Source organism: Melanotaenia boesemani, chromosome 15 (genome assembly GCF_017639745.1).
Source record: "Melanotaenia boesemani isolate fMelBoe1 chromosome 15, fMelBoe1.pri, whole genome shotgun sequence".
Classification (NCBI taxonomy): Eukaryota; Metazoa; Chordata; class Actinopteri; order Atheriniformes; family Melanotaeniidae; genus Melanotaenia; species Melanotaenia boesemani.
Window position 1 is genome coordinate 18,307,055 of NC_055696.1, and position 21,456 is coordinate 18,328,510.

The following is a 21,456-nucleotide window of genomic DNA, read 5'->3' on the forward strand; positions in this document are numbered from 1 at the left end:
AGGAACAGCCCAGCCACCATACGGAGGAAACTCATTTCAGCTGCCTGCATATGCAATTTCGGTCTGTCACTACCCACAGCTTGTGACTGTAGGTGAAGGTAGGAAAGTAGATGGACCAGTGAAGTAGAGTATCACCTTTTAGCACAGTATTTTTTTTCACCACAGAAAACTGATGCAGTAGAGCTGGGCAGATTGATCCAAATATCAATAGAATCATAACTAAGGCTAGCATCAGTGTTGTTCGATATCTGTGTGATGAAATTAATATTTTTCTTGCTAGGCGCTTAGGGGGGCAAAAGCACAAAAATGTGAAAGAAAGCCAACCAATAGTAGGTTTTCCTTTTGTTTAGCTAATTTTCACAGTTGATTTTAGTTTTCTCAAACAATTGTGTGTGATTAAAGGAAATAACATTAGTTTTATGTATTTTATAGTATAACTATAGTTTTATAATTTTCTGTTACATCGCTGATGTTTTTATTAAATATTTTTTGCAAACACAAAATGCTTAATTTAAATTTCTTAGTTCTGACATTTAGTTTGCTAATGAAAAAAATGTTTCATTTGACAAAAATCTATGTACTGGTTTTTATTTTGACCCTAATCATGATCAATAATTAATTGTAAAATTATTAAATGATTTCAAGCAAAAAGTATCTGTATCGGTACCAGCAGTGCTTGCCTAGTATGTACTTGGTATCAGCTTGATATCAAAATTTGCAAAACAGGTGCTCATCATTAAAGAAGAATATCATGAAAAAGTTGATTTATTTCAGTAATTCCATTCAAAAAGTGAAACTTGTATAATGTAGACATTCATTCCTGACAGACTGAAATAGTTCAAATGTTTATTTCTTTTAATTTTGATGATTATATCCGACAGCTAATGAAAACCCCCAATTCAATATCCCAGAAAATTTGAATATTACTTAAGACCAATGAAAAAAAAAAGGATTTCTAGAAATGTTGGCCAACTGAAAAGAATGAACATGAAAAGTATGAGAATGTACAGTACTCAACACTTAGTTGGTGCTCTTTTTGCCTGAATTGCTGTAGCAATGCGGTCGTGGCATGGAGTCCATCAGTCTGTGGCACTGCTCAGGTGTTATGAGAGCCCAGGTTGCTCTGATAGTGGCCTTCAGCTCTTCTGCATTGTCAGTCTACATTGTTTTTGTCAGCATAAGGTCAGGAAAGTTTGCTGGCCAGTTAAGAACAGGGATACCATGGTCCTTAAACCAGGTACTGGTAGCTTTGGCACTGTGTGCAGGTGCCAAGTCCTGTTTAAAGGCAGTTTATTTGTATAGCACATTTCATGTACATGACAATTCAAAGTGCTTTACATAAAACAAAGACATTACAGATATTTAGAACAGTAAAAGGCATCAACACATAATCAACACATAATCACAATAAAATAATAAATTACATTAAAATGATTAAAAGCAAGATAAGTTAAAAAAGTTACCATGCAGATTTCATGCATAGGCGCATGAGAAAAGAAATGTTTTTAACCTGGATTTAAAAATGTCTACATTTGGGGAAAGTTTAATCTCCACTGGCAATTTGTTCCATTTGTTTGCAGCATAACAGCTAAATGCTGCTTCTCCATGTTTAGTCTGGACTCTGGTCTGGACTAGTTGACCAGAGTCTTTGGATCTAAGAGCTCTGCTAGGTTTATATTCTCTGAACATATCACAGATGTGTTCTTAGTCTTAGTGACAGCTTTGATGTGGCTGCTGAAAGTCAGATCTGAGTCTATCAACACTCTGAGGTTATGGACTTGGTCAGTGATTTTAAGAGCCCGAGTCTCCAGGTGTTTACCAATGCTGACCCTCTTCTCTTTGCTACCAAACAGAATAATCTCAGTTTTATCTTCATTTAATTATAGGAAATTCTCCCTCATCCAGGTGTTTATTTGCTTCAGACACTGACACAGTAAGTCTATTGGACTGCAGTCGTCTGGTGACAGAGACACATAAAGTTGGGTATCATCTGCATAACTTTGATAATTAATGCTATAGTTCTGTAATATTTTAGCCAAAGGGACCATATACAAGTTGAACAGAAGAGGTCCAAGGACTGACCCTTGGGGGACTCCACAAGTCATGGCCACTCGTTCGGATTCATAGCTGCCGATCGTAACAAAATAACTCTAGCCTTCTAAATAGGACCTGAACCAGTTAAGAACCGCTCCAGAACCGCTGTTGGAAAATTAAATGTGCATCTCCATAAAGCTGTCAGTTTTTTATATATATATATATATATATATATATATATATATATATATATATCTGTCTTGTCCAGCATCATGACAGCAGAACGATGGTCTGGCTGCTGTATTGTGCTGAACAAAATTACTCTGCCAAGCGGAGCCTTTTGGATATGGGGCTTGAATCTTAAATGTTATTTTTAATTATTATTTTACAATATGTATTGCTTATAACTGCTGAACCAAACTGGAGAAACAGCAGAAGGAAAAAGGTGGATAGAGGAGAATTAGGAAGAGAAAAGATAGAAAAAGAAAGAACAAAACAAAAAGTAGAAAACACCACAACTGCAATCAAATCTGAACAGAGAAACTAAACAGCTGCTAAACCTGTAAAGAAACAGTAAACACCCTAAAGGCTTCTAAGAAAACACAACAGGCAATCATCAGGTGCACATGCAGAAAGAAAAACTGTAAACTCCTATGAAGCTCAATGAACACAGCAACAAGTGACAGTGCAAAAAAGAAGCAACAAGTATATGTGTGTGGCTGTATGTCTGCATGTGTCTATGTGTCTGTGTGCAGGGGTGTGTGTGTGTACTAAGCATTAGGAGTTGTGTTGAGTGATCATGCAAATGCAAGTGCACCCTCTACAAGAATCGGAGGCAGACCAAGAGGGCCCAAACCCTAATCCCATCCAGTCCCCAGACTCTACCAGCACCAACCTCTGAGGGAGCTGCCCAGAGGGCCAGAGGGCAACAAACACCAGACAGCAACATCAACAGACTACCATACACACCTCCACCTCATCCATTTTGTCCATCCATACTGATCCAGATACATTCACCTCTCACCAGCATTCAAAACAAACACCCATTCTGACACATGTATTTATAGCCCCCCCCCCCCCCCCAGGGATCGTATGCTATTTAAGTGATGGCATGACACTTCTCAGAAGCATAGCACCACAGAAGTGTCTCAAGTTATATAAAGTTTCTGTTTTGTATTGTTTGTTCTAAATGCTTTATTGCCTTATTTTTTCACAAAGTTTTTTTTTTTTTTTTTTTTTTTTTTTTTTTTTTTGCAGGATGTCAGGGTTGTTCCAGATGGGTTTCAGCTTACAAGGAATGAGCAAAGACTTGGTTATTTTAAGAAAATTCCACCAGGCTGTCAGAGAGGGCCTGATGTTGATGCTTTTAAAACATTTATGGTGTCTGATAGCTGAGCTAATAAATGGCAGGTCAGAGATGACCAAATCAAAACACAGTGCTTGCTCTATACTGAGCCATGGTTCATCTAGATGGCTAGGTTTAAGCCATTTTGAGTATATTGTAATCCGTTTGTTATGAAATAATGATGAATATTGGGAAAATCTAACCCACCACTGCTTTAATCTTTTATAGCGTTTTTAAGCTAATGTGTGGTTTGTCTTTCCAGAGAAATTTATTTATGTGTGAGTTCAATTACTTGAACCAAGTGGAGGAAGGTTAAATGGAAAACATTGAAAACAGATAATAGAGTTTAGGTAGAATCATCATTTTTAGGGTGGCATCTTTCCCCATGAGTGATATGGATGACGATTTCCACCATGTAAGGTCATGCTCAACTGTTTTTAGAAGCTGGACATTCCTAAGTATCAACTATTTCCTGATTGCAGTATGTGGATTATTCTGGAAAGTGCAGTTAATGGGTAAAACAATGGTTTTAGACAAATTAATGAAGTAGTCAGAGATTGATAAGAATTCATCAGTGAGTGTGATTGTCTGACAAAGAGATGATGGAGGAAAAGTAGTTCATCATCAGCGTAAAGACTTATATTTCTGTCGTTTATTTGTTTAATTTCTTTATTTAGTCTAATACTAGCTGCTGAGGATTCAGTAAATATTGCAAAAAGTGAGAGGGAGAGTGAACAGCCTTGTCTGGTGTCCCTCTGCAGACCTTGGAAAGGTTTGATCATTTCTCCCATCACATGCATTTGGATTACTATATAATATCTTTATCCAGTAAATAAAAGATGAGCTAAACCTTAATTTGTTTAATGTTGCAATTGAAAATTTTCTAGTTTACCCAGTGAAATACTTTTTCTACATCTAGAGAGAATTTTGTGGTTTCCATATTGTGTATGGTGGCAGAGTCTTATTAGATTTATTATTCTGCATGTATTAATGGAGGAATGTCTATCCTTTATAAGCCTGTTTGGTCAGGATGTATAGTAAGAGGAGTTACTTTTTTCTAATCTTCAGGTGAGGGCTTTGCAGATTATTTTGAGGTCTACATTTGTTAATGTTACTGGACACTAACAGAATGGAAGTGTGGGGTCTTTTCTTGGTTTTAATACCATTGTAATATTAGCCAAATTTAATGTATTGAAGTATTTTACAATTTTTCTTCATTTCTGAAACCATTTTGTGGAATGTGGTTGCTGGTGTGGCCCAAAGCTCTCTATAGAATTCTGCTGGAAAACCATCTAGACCAGGGGCTTTATTACTGGGCATGCATTGTAGAGCTTCATGGAGTTCACCTATTGAGATGGGTGAATCCAGAGCCATTCCCAGTCCCTGTTATAATTTTGGCAGATTTAGGTTACTAAAGAATTCTTCAGTGTTATTGTCTGGTGGATCAGTTTGTAATGAGTATAATGTTTCATAGATTTCCCTAAAAAGGTTATTTATTCTGTCAGGATCATGGATGATATTTCCTGCTGAATCCTTAACAGAGGAGATGGTTATTTTCCCCCTGATTTTCTTTTAATTGGTAAGTCAGGAAACGTCCAGATTTGCTGCTATGTTCAATGTTCTCCAAGCAAAGTCTTTGCAGTAAAATACCATTTTCTTGTCATTTATTTCACTTATCTAAAATTTTGCATTCCTTATACTGTTCAGTTTGTGTTCTTCTGGAGAAGCTCAGTAGGTGTCATAATTCTAAGCTCTAGTTCAGATGTTTTTTCCCTGGTAGGTCATTATTTTCTATATACAAAAACCATTCCCTTTTGAGGTCGGTGATAAAATCAGGATCTTTAAGAAACAATGTATTAAATCTCCAGTTTCTAGAAGGTGGTTTAATATTCTTATTAATTAAAGTAAATGAAACCTGTACATGATCACTGATAGTGATGGAATAGGTTATAGTTTCTGATATATCATTCATTAAAGAGCTATTAACTAAGAACTAATCCATTCTAGTGTATGAGTGGTGCACTGATGAAAAAAGGTGTACTCTCTAGAAGTGGGAGGCTGTGAGCGCCAAGAATTGCAAAGACCACAATCCTCCATATATTGAAAATAGTTAGGAAAATAGGATTGGGACTGTAATGCATTAATTCTGATTAAATAATCACAAAAAAATTAACGCATTAAAGAGAATATTAATTTGGGCACAGTTTGTATTCCAAACTAAGCGTAACGTTTGTCAGCGCACGATTTCAGTACAACAATTAAATTGAGACACATGTCAGAGCTCGGCTAAATCACTGTTGCTAAGTTAAGAACTCTGTATTTACTCACATATAACACTTTATATATTCACTCAACAAACAGAAACAAAAAAAAATCTTTAATTTAACTGCTTAAATTGAACTCCCCCTTAGATTATAACCATCTGTTAAAAAACATTTTTGAACATTTCCATGATGCAGATTGTGTAAAGGATTTGTGCTGTTTGAAAATTAACCAGGTCAGTGAATTTTAATGTTTTTGATTTTATTATAATTATTATTATTTATATACAATATAAATTTATAAACAGTTTTGGACCAAATACTGACCTCTAGGAGACACCACAAGCAATGTTCAAACACAACAATGAATATTCCACCAACTTTACAAATTGTTTTCTAATGCTTAATTACTTCTAAACCAGTGCAAGACCAACCCCCTGATTCCATACAGTTCAAGTTTATTGATTAATATGTTTTGACTGATTGTGTCAAAAAAAAATTTTAAGATCTATGAATATTCCTACTGAATGCAGTTTGTGATCTAGGGCATTTGTGATCTCCTCAATTGATTCTGTTAATGTAGGTGATGTTAAACTGTTTACTTTAAAGCCATATTGACTGTCAGAAAGTTTATTTTATTTATGCTTGTTTATAACTGTGTCCAATATATTATTTTATTCAACAAAGACTGGGTGTTTTGAAAATAACAGTTCTATCACTACATATATCCTCTAAAAGAAATCTAAGAATGCACTGGAAAATGTACACAAGGGTTTTTCGAATGTCATGTTTTAGAAGTTTGCTCATTTCCTTACATTCTTTTTTATGTTTTAATAGATCTGCTTTTCTCTCATGGCATAGCTCTTTGCTTATGCTTGTTATTAAATCTGTCTTTTTGACGTATGACTTTCAGAGACCAACTCTGTTTTCGTCACTGTCAAAGCTTTATCATAAGAGCAAAAGATTTTGATTTTGTTCGGGGAGCATTTTTACTTTCAGTTCAATAGTAGATGCAACTTCTTCCTTCATCTTGTGATAAACTCTTTATTCAAAGACTGAGATCAGGTTAACAGGATTTTCAGCTTTTGGTTGATGGGCTTCATATGCTCATTTTTAACTATGTCATTTGTTACTGTCTAAGGACTCCTGCAAAAGAATAGTCTGCACGACTCATTTCTGCCTTCTTAACGTTGGACAGTAAAATATAAAATTGTCTTCTTTTACCACAGAGCTATGTTAGATACCAGCGAGTCAAGTGTGGGGGAAAAAAAATTAAAGAGTCAGGCCATGTGAGGTCTATTTATAATGTTAAAATAATCATGTTAAGAAAGCAGTCTCACCACAGGAACCATTACCAGCTGTTCTTGAGTCATATCACACAATCTTTCCCTGGTGACTATAATTATAACTTTGTCACTCATGAATGAACAAAATGGTGGACGTTAAACATGCTAGCCTGCTGTTAAATTCCCATTTTCTATCTACATTCATCACATTTCTTTTTACCATGACCATAATTATTCCTAACCTTAAGTGGTTATTTGTACAGGTGCTGTACAAAGTGGTGATTTCAAACCACTCTTTCTAAAGGCTTAATCACAGTGTTATTATCAAGGAAAAAGTTTTTACTTTTGGAAGTGAAGACAAGCCATCATTCTTCCAATGTAGCATCAAACCAAAGGGGACAGAAACAAAGTATTTTAAGTTTGAGTGCTCCATACTATGTTTCTTATTCAAACAATTTATTAAGACTCTAATATTGAAATGTTTATTACTTGACAACATTGCTTGATGACATAAGTTTTCAAAGTACCTAACATATTGAGATTACCTCAATTAAAAATACCTACTGAGAAAATAAATTTTGCATAATGAATACCACATTGCAATTCTTTATTAACTGCAGCTGTAATTTCAGGATACATCTAGATTTTAATGTACTGAAAGCCCATTGTGTGGTATCAAATTTGAAGTAAACAATATACATAATATATTGGACACATTATATAAAGCACAACAAGTTGTGAAGACTGATTTTATGAAAAGATAATGATTCTATATTTCACACAGGAAGCATTTTCTTCACCACATAACTGGCAAGAGGTTCATTAACTGAAGTGACAGCTTCAGCTTACTGGTGAGTGGAAAGCCTTGACAGTATTTCTGCTTTGGGGCTGCAGCACTACACTTGTTTCTTTGAATTCAAAATGCAGTTGTTTTTCTGCTTACAGCCATTTATTGTCATTTCAGCACATGATGCATGTTTCTGTGATATTGTTTTCCTTTTCTGAATGATGTTGAAAATGTTGTCTGCCATTTCTGTTGCTGAAAAAGCCACTCTGTCTGCTAAGAAGGAAAGGAGACAGAGTGCATTCTAGATTTTTGTTGTTTACTTTATATATATGTATGTATGTATACAGTCAAACCCAAAATTATTCATACCTCTGGCAAATTCTGATTTAAAGTTACTTTTATTCAACCAGCAACTTTTACTAGACTGGAAATAAAGCAGGCATCTCCCAGATTATAAGATGATGTACAAGACGCATCATTGTGGAAAAAAATATTTCTCCACTTTTATTTACAGTTGATCAAAAAGTAGCATGTCCAAAACTTTTCATACCATTTGCAAACTGTTAAAGTCTATGGGAAAATCCAAAGTTCTAGACCATTCCAAAGAGCCCAAGCTGTTCCAAAGCATCCTAATTACCATGATTCATTGGGAGATGCATCATTATGAAAAAAGAAATTCTCAGCTTTTATTTACATTTGAACAAAAAGTGGCATGTCCAAAATTATTCATACCTTTTTAAATAATCAATAGAAAAGCCTTTATTGGCTATTACAGCAATCAAATGCTTCCTTTAATTGATGACCAGATTTTCGCATGTCTCCACTGGTATTTTTGTCCATTCATCTTTAGCGCTGAGCTCCAACTCTTTCAGGTTGGAAGGTCTCCTTGCCATCACCCTGATCTTTAGCTCCCTCCACAGATTCTCAATTGGATTCAAGTCAGGACTCTGGCTGGGCCACTGCAAAATGTTAATGTTTTTGTCCACAAACCATTTCTTCATTTTGCCATGTGTTTTGGGTGGTTGTTGTGCTAAAATGTCCACTGGTACCCAAGGCCAAGTTTCTCTACAGACTGCCTGATGTTGTTGTTGAGAATCTTGATGCATTGCTCTTTTTTCATGGTGCCATTTACTGCGATTAGGTTTCCTGGTCCTTTGGCTGAAAAACACCCCCAAACCATCAGGTTCCCACCACCATGTTTGACAGTGGGGATGGTGTTCTTAGGGTTGAAGGCTTCTCCTTTTTGACACTAAATGAAGGACACATCATTGTGGCCAAACACGTCCATTTTTGTTTCATCTAACCATAAAGCAGAAGACTAGAAGTCTTCTTCTTTGTCCAGATGAGCATATGCAAAGGCCAAACGGGCTTTTATGTGCCTTATCTGGAGAAGTGGTCTTATCTGGTCTCCTTGGTCTGCGTCCATGGAACCCAGCAGTGTGCAGTGTCCGTTGGACTGTCTGCCTTGAGATGTTGCCACCAGCAGAGCCCAGATTCACCAGGATGGTCTTGGCAGTGATCCTTGGATTCTTTTTAATCTCTCTCACTATCCTCCTGGCCAGCACAAGTGTAATTTTTGACTTCTGACCATGTCCTCTGAGATTTCCCACAGAGCAAAACTTCTTATATTTCTTAATACTTTGCACTGTAACCACTGGAACTTGAAAACATTTACATATGGCCTTATAGCCCTTTCCTGACTTGTGAGCAGCCACAATGTGCAGCTGCAGGTCCTCAATGAGCTCTTTTGTCTTAGCCATGACTGTCCACAAACCAACTGCTGGGAGCTGCTGTTTTTCACCTGTTGAGTTATTAAAACATCTGTTCCCAATGAATCATGGTAATTAGGATGCTTTGGAACAGCTTGGGCTCTTTGGAATGGTCTAGAACTTTGGATTTTCCCATAGACTTTAACAGTTTGCAAATGGTATGAAAAATTTTGGACATGCTACTTTTTGATCAACTGTAAATAAAAGTGGAGAAATATTTTTTTCCACAATGATGCGTCTTGTACATCATCTTATAATCTTTTGGGAGACGCCGAGTCGTTTCCAATCAAGAAAAAGTTGCTGGTTGAATGAAAGTAACTTTAAATCAGAATTTGCCAGAGGTATGAATAATTTTGGGCTAACAGGGTAAATTGTTTCTCCCCAAAATCAAATTGTAACACATTACTACACTTGCAAAATTAACTTTACCAGTTACAAAAATAAAATAAAAAGACATTCCAAGCTGACTTTGTTAGTGTAACTTACAAATATATTAATATCATTGAAATAAATTCACAAGGTGAATAATTTCATATCATCATCATCATGTATCATCTTACATTTGGCATGAATCCTCTCATTTGTTGCAAAATCACAGTTTTATAGCACCAAAGCTGACAACCTTCAAGATAAAATACAATTAGTTAAACAACACTCATTAAATTCAGACGTGAAATTTGTGAGCAGCATTCACAGTCTGCTTTTTTGGCACCTGCACTAGATTACCTCATTTCAAGGCAGACACCCATTTTTATCATCTCCCAGACAGGAGATACACACTAGCTTTGATTTAAAATATCTAAAGGTAACATCAGAGAAACCAAAGTGTTGTCTTTATATTTTAATTGTGATGCATTGCATTACATTACATTTGTGATGCATCACAAACCCTGCAAAATACATTTTACATTTAAAGTCTGTACTGTAGCTTTCTAAAGTTCAGGGTTAATAAAACAATGAAAGTACCGTAGCTGCTCACGAGTCTGGTTTAGTTTTCTCATACATTCCCAAAGCCAACAAAATACAAATCACTAAACTGTTAGAATTAACCCTTGTTAGGCATTTCATCATCGTGACATGAGAGGGGTCAAAACAGCCTTGGAATTAAATCAGCATTGTCTTCATTAAGAGTTCACATTAAAGGCCTAAAAATCCCTGGCAGGGATGTGAAAGTATTTTTCTAAATTTTTTGGTTACTATACCTTAGTCCAAATTGTTCTATATCACACTCATTGATTGCAGTTGTTGAAGCAGAGAAAGATGAAAGGACAATGTTATTAAATGAATTTATCTCTGCGTTCACCTGTTGCATTTGTCTGGGTCTGATAGTGATTACTTCAAAGAATACGATCCAGATTGAAATTGTGCTTCAATTTGAGTTGATTCTTTGCGGGTGCATTTTTCAGTGCTAGGCCTCCCCATGAGAAATTTGTGGTCATCAAAAGAAAGAGATTGCAACTGCACAGAGGAAACTCATGGAAAATCAGCTAGAAGATCCAATGAAATTAGTGTCTGTGAAAGAGACACAGTGCCATATCTATCACAGTGTTTTTCTTGCACGCACCCTGCAAATATTTAGAGATTTCTTTTGTAAATTTAACTATTTCCTCACTCAGACTGTGCTTATGCTATTTGTGTCTTTCATAGCTTTAAGGTTACAATATTTTGTAAAAGGCAAAGATGTAATATCTGTTAAAATAGCAGTGCTATGAGAGAAGTGAAGGTAATTCTCTTGGCAATACTTTTAACATCTTTGTGTAGCTTGTACTGTGTGATCGCCAAAATGACAGTGTGTGTAAAAAGCAGTCATGTTTAAATATTTTAAATGCATGCCAGGTATATTATTGTCGACCACAAGAAGATTCAAATGGTGTTAAGCAAGCAAGCCATAAAAATTTTAAAAAATAAACAAATCATGCTGGATTAAACATGTCTGTGTCCTGAATGATCTTATTGGTTGACTGTGTAAGCAGACTAAACTGCAGTTTTAAACATGTTGGTCTAAGAAAAAATATGTATGACTTCTTAAAACCACATGCTTACTCAATTTTTTTGAGCAAATCCCAGCTGCTAAAAAACACCCTTCACTTTCAGCTGAATATTTTCCCTCTACCCTATGCTAACTTCTCATGTCCTTGGTTATTCACAGCACATGCAAAATAGCTATACAGCCACACTGTGCAAGCAGAGGGGATTGAGCTGGTCTACTGCATGGAACATGCAGGTTGTCCTTGTCTTTCTGAGACTGGAGGTGGTGCTATTCAGAGGCAAAGCAAAAACCCACCACCAAAGCTTTTGACGGCAGTTTATATATTTATTTATTTATTTATTTATTTTGTCTTATCATAACTCTTGTAACTTTAAAATTTTATTGACATGTTGAAAAGTTTAGAAAGTTGACTTTTTGTTGAAAGAACTTTAAAACTGTAAGCACATCCATCAATATATGCATTCCACCTAGTTACTGAAGCAAATTAAATGCTTTTAATGCTTTTTTTAAAATGTCATTTCAGAGAAAAAGAGCATGAGGCTAATTTCTGTTTACTGGTTTTTAGCAAATGAACTAGTGTTATCATAAAGTGGCTGTATAAGCAAACTTGGAGATGGTTGTAATGAACAGCATAATAGTTGTTAATAGGAAAGAAAAAAAAAACAGCTAAAGTAGCCATACACAAAGAATAAAGTAAGCATTCTTTATTATCAAAGGGGTATTATGGTGAGTACTGGATTTGCTTATTCTCTAGAAGTCAGTGGCGGAGCCAGAAATTTTCAGTGGGGTGGCCAGAATGAATCTGTGACCATTTTTGGGGTGGCAAACATGTCTCACTAGAAAATACAGGGTTGTTTAAGGCAACAAAACCAGCAATGGCATCTGGGCAGGGTGCCAGCTAAATCCTGGCCACTCTACTGGCCACCCCAAGAACATCATGACAGCCATCACTACCTCTTTTTTGTCATGCATAACCATTCCTGTGCTGCGATGGAGCTTCCAGACACTTGAGCTGTGCACACATCCTGTCATCAGATAACTGGCGCAGCTAGAGATTCACCTCTGACTGGCAGCTGTTAGACATGGCCAGACAACAAATAATCAAAGACACCACTCGCCAACATGCATGCCAGTCAAACGCTTGGGCCACCAAGTGCTGGCCAACTTTGACTCGCTACAGAGCAATGACAATGTGGAGAGTTTGCAATGACAGCGGTGGACCGAACCCCATTAATGGTCCTTGCCTCCACTCGTCAGTCTTCCTGCAAGTGGCGCTGTGTTTTATGTAAACATACAGAAGAGAGCAAGTTTACCAAAATGAAGAGAGCAAATGAAGAGAAGTTTTATGTCTGTGACAAAAAAAGAAAAAAAAAAAAAAACAGTGGCAAGTAGTGGAGATAATACAGACGATAATTTAGAGCAGAGAGCTCAGTCAGTTCCTGGCTGTTGTGAGGCTGAAAATAAAAATATATCAATATATATATATATATATATATATATATATATATATATATATATGTATATATATATAGACAATACTCTAGTATACTTTAGTTATCAAATTAAAGCTGTGTGCAGTTAAATTGCCAAGATAATAATATTAAGTTAGAATTTGTTGGCCAGCTGTAAATGTTGTAAATGTTACTGTAAATATAATCCTAAAGAGTCATAATACAGGCCTCTGCACATAGTGTAAATTTCTGTGTTGGAACCAATGTTAAATCATATTGCCCCTGTTTAATTAAATGAAAACTGAAAATAATAAAAGTTTGATTTGACGAATTGAGTGCATTAGGAACAAAGCTCATTCAGATTATATTATTAGCATGGTAATGTGAATAATGTTCCGAAGAATAAACCTTACTGCACACATGGAAAAACACCAGCTGCAGACAACACACTAACTTCCATCTATAAAAATTAGTAATGCAGTATCTAAATTTCTTGCCTGTAAATTCTAACTTTGCTTTCTTGGCTTTACTGTTTAGTTTAACTGGACACAGCTTTCATTTCAAAACTAAGGGAGGAGTATTGTCCAGATTTTTCATTTTTATTGTCAGCTTGGTGACACCCAAGAATTCAACAGGACACTCTCCACAGTGGGGTCCCTTTAGGGAGTTGTGCTCCAGTCGAACACTGTCATTGCAAACTCTCCACATTGTCACAGCTCTGTAGCAAGTAAAAGTTGGTCGGACCCCAGGGCCCAGCATGCCTACTGGCAAGAGGTGCCTCTGATTATCTGTTGTTTGGTCACGTCTGACAGCTCCAGCTGAGGTGAACCGCTCCAATTATGTTAAGAAAGGATGTGTTCGCAGTTGAAGTGCCTGGAATCACTGTCACAGCACAGGAATGGTTCTGCATGATAAAAAGAAAAAAAAGAAAGAAGTATTGATGGCTGTGATGCATTGCTTGGTATGGCCTATAGGGTGGCCAGGATTCAGCCACAGCCACCCCCACCCCTCTGCCACAACTAAAAGAAGCAATAATTTATTCATGTACATTTAAAGCCAGGACAGAATCAGCTGGCAGCAACTTTTCACGTTTCATTTTCAGTCTGGTCATGGAGCAGAGGTCAACGTCTCCAGCTCTGACTGCAGCTGTGGGTGCTAGTCGCTGCTTTAAAATAGAGTTATTAGATGGGTCTGAAAACTCGCTAAATACAGCAACAAAGCAGTGAAATTAGCAACAGTGATTTAGCCGAACTTTGACGCGTGTCTCAATTTAATCGGTGTGTCAGAAATCGTGCACTGACAAATATTCAGCTTTGTTTGGAATTAGATTAATTCAATTTTTTTTTAAAGTAATTCAGTGTAATTTATGCGTTAAAGTCCCACCCCTAATAATAACACATTTAATTTATAGAGCACTTTACATAATACTCAAAGATGCCTTACATAAAAGTACATAAAAGCCTAAAAGCACAAACTAGCACAACCATGAAAAAAAAAACATTATTCATCCTTTCTTGCCAAAATTGAATATTTGTGAGCCATTTGTAAGTTGAATGAGGGAGTCAGTTGTCAACTGTCCTGTGTCCAACGCAGTCTGAGAACTGTGTCCATGACAACAAAGCAGCTAACTGACTTTCTACTGGCCTCAATCTTGGGGTGCAAACATCTAATTTCAACACATCATGAGCCACTGCTGATGTTTATATATATATATATATATATGTGGTATCTGGTTAATTTTAAATCAGAATTCCTCTCAAGGCTCAGTTGATGGATATTCCTCCAAAGAAACTCGTGGTCAGGGATACCATCATTGTAGGTTTTGTAAAAATGAGAACCCATTTGATGTTTTAAATACTTTTCTGTATGAGACATATATATATATATATATATATATATATAAAACGCAACAAATAATGTTAATTTTTTCTAGCTGGGTTTTGATGACAGAAACATGGAGTCCATGTCTCCCTTCCCTGCTGCTGCGTCTGATGTAATCAGAGTAATATTTACAATATGCACAATAACCCTAGTCATTTCTCTCTCCTCACCATCTAGAAGCTGTGAGATTCTAATCCTGCTTTCTGTCTGTTCACCTGATGCTGATATTCATCACATATTGTTCCTTCTGTGTTTAGAAGGAAGCAGCTTCACAGCTTTAAATTCATCCTGCTAACTTTTTACCTTTTAGTTAGTAAATCCTGAACATTTAATCCTTTTTGTCATAAATATTTGATTTTATAAATATATATGATGAAATATTTTAACTGTTGCTGTTTAAAGAGAAAACTGCTGCTAAACCTGTTTATGTGTTTAGTGCAGGGGTCTGTAGCCTTCCCAATCAAAAGAGCCATTTTTCCCTCAGCCAGCTAAAAAAAACTCCTTTAGAGCTGCAAAAAGGCAACTTAATATATATATTCTTAATGAAGAGCCACCATATAATTTTTGTTATTTTTGAAGAACCACATTTTTATTTCCATTTTTAGGTTTTAAAATAAAGAAAAACATAAAACCTTTATATTAAAAAAAAAACGGATAGACAGACTTTCTTTTAAAAGATGTGGATATTTGTGGAAAATTATTTAAAGTTAAAAAATAAGTCCCTGGTTTCCAACCAAAAGACAGGAAAGATAGATTTAAAAAAAATATTTTAGCTACGCATTTCGAGGCATTGTGGAAGGTCCAGAGATCCACTTGCTGCTCCAGAGTCGCAGGTTGGAGACCCCTGATGTAGTGTTTGTAAAGCAAAATTTACTGCATTTTCTTTATATAGCTGTAGGCCTTCTTTTAAAGGAAAGAGACAATTTGTGCATAACAATGCGATTAATCGCGCTAAAAAATTTTAATCATTGCCCAGCACTAATATATGTATATATATATATATATATATATATATATATATACATATATATGTACACACATACACACACACACACCTCAAGAAAAGCATTTAACTCTAATGTGTGTCCTAAAAGAAGCCCCAGAGTTCTTTTCTGCCATGACACCTAAGTGTCCTGATGTATCCAGTTCTTAAACTCATAAAACAGACTAAAAAACATGACTGTTTCAAAGAAAAGAAACAAACTTGAGCCTTCCATGTCAATTTGCGACTTCAGAGTATCACACTGGAACAATTTTGTGTTTTTGGCTAAAAACTATATCTTAGACGAACTGTTAAATTTTTGTTTCTGATGACATCTAATGAGACAGAACAAAAGAGAAGCTTTAAAGTTTATAGTTAGTTGCACAAATCATCAGAAATGCAGGACATGCACATGAAATCCTCTTAACAGTTTAATTTAACACACTTGAGCCTAGAGTGGTTTTAGATTCTTCCACTCATGTCTCTCAGCAGACAGCAGCCTCTCATCCTCATTGATTAACTCGTCAGACTGGCCAGCTGTGTTTCGCCAGAGATAATGTTTTAATTAACGGACTTCAATATCTAATTAAGATTAGATGTAGATGCTTTATAGAGGTCATTTAAATGAAGGTAGACAGGCCAGCAGGGGATGGTTTGGACTGATGATGGGATCAATATGCTGACATGGGGGAGTACCTGACTGTGGTCCTGAAATGCTTTGAAGGGAACAGTTCACGTACATGTTGAAGCAGAGTCTCTAAACCAGGATGATTGGATACCAGAGACCCCTCCTATACACAGGTTTAAAGCCAGCGATGCAAACTTAATGACATTAATTCTCTATCATGACATAAAAATTAAAAACATTATGCAACGCTTTTTTTCTCTACATTTACACAAGGACGCAGATGAGCATATTCGGGACAGGGCCTAAGGTCATTTTGACATAAACACAGTAGGGAGCAACCAGCAACTTTCTGTTTGGATGAAACAGAATGTTGCTGGTTGCTGACACCTGCAGACGCAGCTTAACCAGCTTAGTCGTGTCTGCCTCATATAAGTTAAATATTTGCTGGTAGTTTTCTTTTGCTAGGTAATTATTTTTAATGAACTGAATATATGAATAATCAGAATTGTTTCCAGTGCGGGTAGGACTCCGCCAAGGCTGCCCTTTGTCACAGATTCTGTTCAAAACTTTTATGGACAGCATTTGTAGGCGCAAACGAGGTGTATGAGGGGATCCGGTTTGGTGGCCTCAGGATTGGGTCTCTGCTCTTTGCGGATGATGTGGTTCTGTTGGCATCATCGGGCCGTGGCCACTGGAATAATTCGCAGCTGAGTGTGAAGCGGCTGGGATCAGAATCAGCACCTCCAAATCCAAGACCATGGTCCTCAGCTGGAAAAGAGTGGAGTGCTCTCTCCGGGTCTGCAACAGGGTCCTGCCCCAAGTGGAGGAGTTCATGTATCTCGGGGTCTTGTTCATGAGTTCTGAACCATTTGGAGTTTCTGAAGGGATTTTTGTGAGAGGCCAAAGAGGAGAGAGTTGCAGTAATCCAGGCAGGAGGTGACAAGGCTGTGCACAAGGATAGAGGTGGTGTGGGGGGTGAGGGAGGGTTGAAGACGGTTGATATTGCGCAGATGGAAATAAGCTGAGCGGGTGATGTTATTGATATGTGAGGTGAATGATAAAGTGCTGTCGTGGATGACAACCAGACTTTTGACCTGAGGGGAAGGGGAAACTGAGGCGCTGTTGATGGTGAGGGAGAAACTATTAACTTTCGAAAGGGTGGATTTGGTGCCAATGAGGAGAATTTCAATTTTATTACTGTTCAGTTTTAGGAAGATGGTGGTGAACCAGGATTTTATTTCCAGGAGACAGGCAGAGAGGGAGGTGGGTGGGAGCGTGGAATTTGGTTTACAGGACAGGTAGAACTGGGTGTCATCCGTGTAACAGTGGAAACAGATATTGAATTTATGGAAGATGAGACCAAGGGGGAGGAGATAGGGGATGAATAGAAGAGGCCCCAGGACAGAACCTTGGGGCACACCAGTGGAAACTGGGGAGTGTCTGACAGTGACCTTAGTAGTTCTACATCTTAGTTAAACTTCCAGCTTTAAACAGATGAGATTCAATCTTTCCCTCTTTCCTTTTAGGCTTCAGAGATGCTTTTGCAGTCCTGAACCTTAGTTTAATGAACACAGCAGGTTAATTAACTTTTGTTTCATTTCTTGCATACATTTCATTCATTCTGACACATTGAAATAGGATTCTGTTTTGAACTCCGTATTCTGCATTTTACAATGTTTGATTTAGTTTCCCATGCAAAGTCCTTTGTAAATATTTCCTTTTCATTTATGCATGATTAGTTTAGTAATAAATATTTCATATTTATCCTAAACTGGTCTGGTTATTGTGAACTCCTCCTAAAGTAAAGTATAGTATAAAGCTATCTGTGTGGTGGTGCCCCACGAGGAAATGAATGACATAATTTTATGAAATTATTAGAATTAATAAGTTTATTAAACATCTATAATGTTTAATGATGCTAAACGCTACAGTAATAAACAGATTTCCTTTTTTTTTTTTTTTTTTTTTTTTTTTTCTTGTCCTGCATCATAGCAAGCAAAATGATAATCTGGTTGCTGTAACGTGCTGAACAAACTTGCTCTGCCAAGGGGAGGCCTATGAGTAAGGCTCCTCTTGATAATGTGATTAATTTATTTATTTACTTTGAATCACCGAATCTATGTAATTTTGCTGGACCTGACCGGAGGGGACAGAAAAAGATGGAAAATAGCAAAAAGAGCAAAAGAAGAAAGGAGACAAAAAGATCACAGACAGAAGGCAACGACCCTTTAATCCACACCATCACCAGACAACAAACTGTTACACCTGTACATGAACACACCAGAAAATTTCCTACAACTTTTACAAAAGCAAAGTCACACACACAGAAAAAAATAGTCATTAAGAGTTTTTAAATAATAACCAAATCAAAAAGACATAACAGCGACCAGATACTAACTCACAGGAAAAATAAAAAAAAATAATTATGGCTTAGTATTAAAACCCACTGGACAACTCAGTGACTGTGTCAGCATGCAGAGCATGAAAGACAAGGAGTGATCAGTAATGAAGAGTGGTGAGTGAGATCATGCAAATGCGACCACGCAGGCCACGGAGGCCAGAGGCAGACCAGGGCCAGAGGCCCGGGCCCTCAGCAGCAGACCCGGGGCACCAACCCAAGCCACCCCACCACGAAGACGACTCCAGCCCCACCCGAAGGGCAGCAGAGGAGAGCCCCAGCAAGAGCCCCCCACGGTCCCGGGGCACAGGTCCCAGTGGGCCAAGATCAGCAGCCGCCGGCCCCACCAGGGACCGGCCACCCAGGGCAGCCCAGGCGAAGGGCCCAGGGCCCCAGGAGCCCAGAGTTGGCCGACCCACCCCCCAAAGGCAGAGGGCCCGCAACATGCCTAGGTGGACCAGGCTCCCCCAGACAGCCACCCGGCGTAGGCCAGCACACACCCCGATGTTCCAGCCGCACACCCCAGGAACCAGGGTGCTATCGCCCCCCCCCCCACTCCCCACCTACTCCAATCCAATCACACCCTCACCCGCGCCGCACCCACAATCATTCACCACCACACAGTCACACCCCACACAACCCACCCACCATGCCCCGTGGGGGACACCCCAGGCGGACTAGAGGACAGCGAGCCCCAAGCACCCCCCCCCCCCCCCCAACCGAACACCCACAGAGCCAGCAGCCCACCAGCGCAGTCACCCTGGGACCCGACCCGGGGCAACCACCTCCCCCCACCCACCCCCAGCCAAACACAGGGGGAAGAGGGGTGTGAGAGGTCCCCAATACCCTCTCCCTCCCTGCTCCTGACTGTTTATGTAGTGTGTGTTGTGTGCAATTAAAATTGAGGGGCAGTGACCGCAATGAGCCGGGAGCCGGGCCATCTAAGTGGCCCCGCCCGACATGCACCGCATGCCATGCCCCCCAGGTGTTGTTTGTGTGTTGTGTTTCTTGTGTTTTGGTGTCTTGGTGCAATTAAAACTGAGAGGCGACTCGCCACGGGGTGCATCCAAGGAGACCACTGAATGGTCTCCTCCGTTCCACCCCGCATGGCTCCACGCCTCCCAACTCCCTACGTGTGTGTGTGTGTGTGAGACAGAGAGAGCGGGAAGTAAGAGGGGTCTGGGGATGTACAGATTTCCTTTTTGAAATGGAGTCCTTATAGAGAGTTATGTGAGTAATGTACATTTCTTTGTGAATGGTAAGTCCAGTTTTCTTGTACAGCCGTTCCAGTTGACGTCTTTTGGCTTTTAAAGACCAGAGTTCAGGAGTGTACCAGGGGGCAGAGGATGCGAAGGAGACAGTCCGGATTTTGAGGGGGGCAAAAGAGTTTAGAATTGTGATCAGGCTATTGTTGTAATGCTCAAGTAGTGTGTTGGGGTCATGAAGATTATCCGGGAGAGAGATGCTGTCAATTTTTGAACTTTTGTGTCAGTATTAATGTCCTTTATATTCCTGAATGAGGCGAGAGGATTTTACAGAAGTAAGAGTGAGGGCAGTGTCAAAAGTGAGCAGTAAATGATCAGTTTCAAGAACAACAGTGGATGAGAGGTTGGAGGGGGAGATGCCAGAGCAGATGAGTAAATCCTTTTGTGTGTGTTGGGAAGTGGATATATTATTGTAGGCCAAAACTGTCCAGGGATGAGAGGAATTCACGACTGAGGGGGAGTTTCATATTGGCAACATGAATGTTGAAATCCCCAAGGAGCATTATGTTTAGGGGAGAGAGTGGAAAGCTGAGTGAGTAGCGTGGTGAAATTATCCAGAAAGTCCTTATGCGGCTTTGGAAGGCAATATATTTTGGTGACGATGGTGGGGGTCAGTCCAGGGAGAGTGAAAACAGTACACTCAAAGGAGCTGAAAGCGGGTACCGAGACTGGCATGACTTTCTAGTTCTCGCGGTGAAGTACCGCGAGACCACCGCCACACCCACAACTACAAGGATGACAGATGTAAATAAACCCCGGTGGTGTAGATTTGTTTAGCTAAGAGAAGTCGTTTGACAACTGCCAAGTTTCTGTCAAGCAAAGAAAGTCAAGCTTACGGTCTGTGAGGAGATCCTGGATAAGACCCTTGTTCGTGAGAGAGGGGATGTTGAGCAGACGTGAACAGTGGAGTTGTTGAGCTTGACTGGGGGGTTAGCTGACCAAGCTAGGCTTGCTAACACACCGTGATTAGCAGCCCTGCCAGTGTTTCTGGGAGGACGACGAGAGGTGGACCAGATGGATTTAATCGCCGTGGAGGAGCTGCTGTTATGGACAGTGCGGCGAGACCCACAGTGGATGTATTTCCGGCGGGGAAGGAAAGCGATGTCCGGGTGGAAGTGAAGCTCGGCCGGTGGTAGGAGAGTAGGCTGATGTCGGTGGAACCAGAGTAACTCAGCTGCTGTGTAGCGGTGTAGTCCAGCCACTGGATGAAGGCTGGACGACAGGAGCTACCAGGTGAGCGTAAGGCAGACATACAGCTTGTTGGCCCACATTTCTGCCAAAATAGCCAGGTGGACCAGTAGACGCAGAGTGGATAGGGCAGGTAATAATGTGGAATTGCACCAACAGCAAACTTAAAAAACCGGTGCTCTATGACGACA

At 38.8% G+C, this 21,456-nt stretch overlaps 1 long non-coding RNA gene across 1 annotated transcript; it reads left to right on the forward strand.

The window, feature by feature from the left end:
- The first annotated feature begins 307 nt into the window (after positions 1 to 307).
- On the forward strand, positions 308 to 20,713 carry LOC121654324. The gene is made up of 3 exons (XR_006012935.1): positions 308 to 392; positions 12,160 to 12,165; positions 20,702 to 20,713. It is a non-coding gene; the product is annotated as an uncharacterized LOC121654324 (long non-coding RNA).
- Positions 20,714 to 21,456: the final 743 nt, after the last annotated feature.